General features: G+C 33.1%; 1 long non-coding RNA gene across 2 annotated transcripts; it reads right to left on the bottom strand.

Annotated features, from left to right (window-relative positions):
* Positions 1–561: 561 nt before the first annotated feature.
* On the bottom strand, positions 562–2909 carry LOC147516101 (uncharacterized). Of its 2 annotated transcripts, XR_015213583.1 has the most exons (5): positions 2790–2909; positions 2559–2689; positions 2135–2286; positions 2002–2056; positions 562–748 (listed from the first exon to the last, which is right to left on the bottom strand). It is a non-coding gene; the product is annotated as an uncharacterized LOC147516101 (long non-coding RNA). The 2 variants fall into 2 exon arrangements; XR_015213582.1 differs by having other exon boundaries at positions 2135–2689.
* Positions 2910–3980: the final 1071 nt, after the last annotated feature.

Genomic DNA, 3980 nt, shown 5'->3' with positions numbered 1-3980 from the left:
GAACCTACTTAGGCATGCTACCCAAAAGTTTCACTACTAAAAAAATGACTTGTGATGACGACTTTTAGCCATCATGAAACAGGTTTAATGACATTTTTTCATTTAAAAACCAACCGCCATTATAGAGCCTGTCTTAAAAGTTAATAAAAAATGTCATAAAGTTGATGACGGTTCTGGAGAAGCTGACATCAAAGCTCGAACTTAATATGACAAAAATTCATTTATAAACGTCATAACTCCTTTTGCATGGCATGTTTTACTTAACCGTCATAGTTTATTAGAAAAAGTGTCAAGAACTAAACCTTCATTTATGACTGTTTGTATTTAAGCGTCACCTTGAGAAACAAAAGCATCAAGAAATTAACACTAAAAACTGTCAAGAATTGGTATGCCACACGACAGTTCTTTGGAAGTCGTCATAACTTTTTTTTTCCCTGTAAATCTGAAAATTCCTGTAAATTTGAAATTCCTGTAAACCAATACATTCAAACATCTGACAACTGGAGTCCATTACGGAAACAATAATCATACTTTTATTACCAACACAAATCATTCCAAGAACTTGTTCATATTACATGATTTATTCACGGAGAAAAAAATTAAATAACTTAAACACTTGATTCAAAATCAAGCAAGTCTCATAATCCAACAACAATGCAATTAACATAACCCATCCAACAAATTGCTAATCAACCAATCCATCTCAAACAAACTTAATTGAGCTACCGTGTTATCTCTCACTTATAACCTAAAAAATAATATGAAGAAAAATGTGTTAGTTTGTTTAATAAGTAAACTAAAAATATAATCATATAACGACTTTTACATAGTATTGAAAAAATACACAAACAATGTGTTAGCACACTAAGTCAATAACTACTAAACGAAAGAGATACAATCAACAATCAACTATGACAGAGAATCATATTGGTTAAGCCCCAAATAATGTACGTACACCACTGTAGGATATATTTGATCTGTATATATATCTACCACAAGTACACAAATAACCCTTTAGCTAATAGGCAAAGGAAAGAACATAAGAGATCAGACCTAAATTCGAAATGTATGGTGGAAAAACTTCAGTCCTAATTTCTCGATGTACTCGATAAACTACAAACGAATTTCAAATAAGATTCGCGCTTGTATATGTCGTAGTGTTAGCCAATTCTATTAGCTACATAAGTCAACAAAGAAATTACAATCATCTCTGTTCTTTTTATATACTTGCAATTAGTATGAGAAATAACAGTTCTTGGGATACCAATTGCAACTGCAAGCTTTAATCCTTCAAGGTTAAACTGAAATTGAACATTTCTTCTTTGAAAAGAAGAACATATTATCTTGATAAAAAAGTATCATCCATACACATCTTTAAAATCTAAAAAGTATAAATGGATTGTTTCTTCAATGCAATCACAGAAATTTCTAATATTCTTATAGTGACTGTTGATCCGCCTTTACATTAAGAGTCTACCACTACAGGCCTTACATGCACTACATAAAATATTAGCAACTATATTTCTTTGTTAAGTGCTCAGATTGTTTAGCGTATAAGCATGATGCTCAGCATAGGTGTATAAATGTGCAAAAGTTAAAACATTTTACTATGTTCCAGATAATGAAGTTAGCACAGTTAGCTATGCAATGTAAAGGCATCCTCCCCAGTGCCATAAGAAACTATTTACAATGACTAGTGTGAGATGTTTTTCAAAGCACTTGTAAAAGTAAATCTTTCCATAAATAATGAGACATACCTTGAAAGGTTCCCAACCCATCCATTGGACAATTTCTTTTATGTGATCAATATATTCTTTCTTTTTAGCCTTAAGGTTTGTATCATCAAACCTAAAGGCCCAAGTAACAAGGTCAAAAAATTAAACAAACTGGGAGTTCGAATGGGTAAGGGGGGATTATTACAATGTTCTAGATTAAATGTTTTTTTGTCAAGTCATAATCATTATTCCATAAGCAAAAAAGGAAATCTAAGAGGGACCTTACCGCAAGTAACAACATCATCTCTCTCTTTTGCCAGGCCAAAGCTAACAAACATAACCTATAAAACTACTAGTAATTGATCAATTATCCCAAAGAAAATAAAAATCTCAAGAAACTCACTGAAAGAAGATATTACCTTAGCATGACCTATATGTAGGTATCCATTCGGTTCTGTGGGAAACGAGAAAAAACTCTGCCTCCTGTTGCTTTCAAGTGCTTATCAAGCATTTCCTTTGTATTACATACCCTTAGCACAGGGCGGTCACTGAAAAATACTTCAGTATGCACCTGAAATGAGCAAATCAATTCTACCGAAACAAACAATAATAAAGAAAACACGATTTTCAAAATTTCTATATAAAATACTATTGTACTCTTGCCAAAATTTCAAAATTAAATGAAGCATGAGTCATGGATCATGCCATCACGGAAATTCGATTGTGACCCGGAAGGAGTACATGGACAGCAAGGGTCACCTGTTAGAATAACTCTAAACATCATTATAAAAACGAAATTGAAAGTTGAAACTCAAGTGCTTGCATGAACCCTCAAAGATAAACCTATTGCTATCTTGCCATCTGGGCTTCTTCGTCATACTAATGTGATCTTAGGCGTGCAAAGGCATGACCATCCATGCGAGACTAGATTTATAGATCATTCAATCCCATCTTATATGCATTCATCACCTAAACTGCAATCATATTGATAATTAGGCATAAGAAGGAAGCTAATAGATAGTTAACCTACTATTTATTTATATTATTGTGTATTACAGAGGACGAAGAGCATACCTGAATTCACAAGCTAGTTGTTATCATCACCTTTCATTCTTTTATTTTACCGAATGCTGGTGTTATACCAATACCACTTGTTGATCCATGGTTAAGTTATGTCCGAACATCAATGAGAATCCATGATTTAAATCTCACACCATAAGGAAAAAAAAAGAGAGCAAGCAACGAGAATATTATCCCATTATCATTCAAGTGAACAAGAAACAAAGACTATGGAGTTAGAATTTCCCAATTTGATAATATGAGAGATATTTCAACAGTATTATACATATCCATAGATTTCAATTCTTCAAACCAGTATTTCTACAGTCTAAATCAGTAACTACCAATGTAAACTTCACCCACAACCAAACCCCATTGATAGAGTAGACATACTACAATTGCATTAGCATAAAACTATGCATTATACTCATTCGACTTAAAGCAAGCGGTTCACAATCAAATTGATATACCTACAACAAGGATGTACAATAGAAGGTCCTTGTTAGTAGGTACTCACTCCTGTTAAGTAAAAATAGAAAAAAGGTCAGTATGTGGCACGATAAAAGCTTACAAAGTGGAGAATCCATGTCATACAAAGCAATTCAAACAAAGACTCCATTTCCAAATTAAAACACCACTTGTATGCCCTAGGATCAGACTTACAACGTAAAACAGAAAATAGTGATCATAAATGGTGAATTAATTCACTCTTCTTGGATGTGCGCCATATTGTTACAATAATAAAGAATGAAGCATACACCTTGATGCTCAACCAATTAGCTAAGTAAAATTTCAATGGAAGCAAGGATGTTCTATTCCAAAATAGAATTCACACAAGAAACACAAGCCAAGGAATCTGAATTGGAGTCCTCAAGTTTCGCTTACCATTTACTTAATTGAAAAGTGTTGGGCTTCCTGAACTGAATTCGAGCTCACCTGAAGCAACAAAAACTTTGTGGCAAAAACCCTATAAGATTTAAGCAATTGTACATGACCCATTACAAAGAATCTAATAAACCAGGGAGTTGTTGGTGTTCTTAAGTAAGTACTGGTGTTAATTAACTACGTAAATAGGTTTGTGCAAGTGAGTTGCGTAGCAACCACTAGTTGGGTATGTATCTTGACAATAGTACATTTTAACACACTGCAAAACCCAAAAACATAAATATATAGCTATAATCAAAAGCTTTGAAATTATTCCATGAA

This window comes from Coptis chinensis, chromosome 2, assembly GCF_015680905.1.
Source record: "Coptis chinensis isolate HL-2020 chromosome 2, ASM1568090v1, whole genome shotgun sequence".
Lineage (NCBI taxonomy): Eukaryota > Viridiplantae > Streptophyta > Magnoliopsida > Ranunculales > Ranunculaceae > Coptis > Coptis chinensis.
Note: the sequence above shows the minus strand (reverse complement) of the source record. Positions and strands in the feature narration are given on the sequence as shown.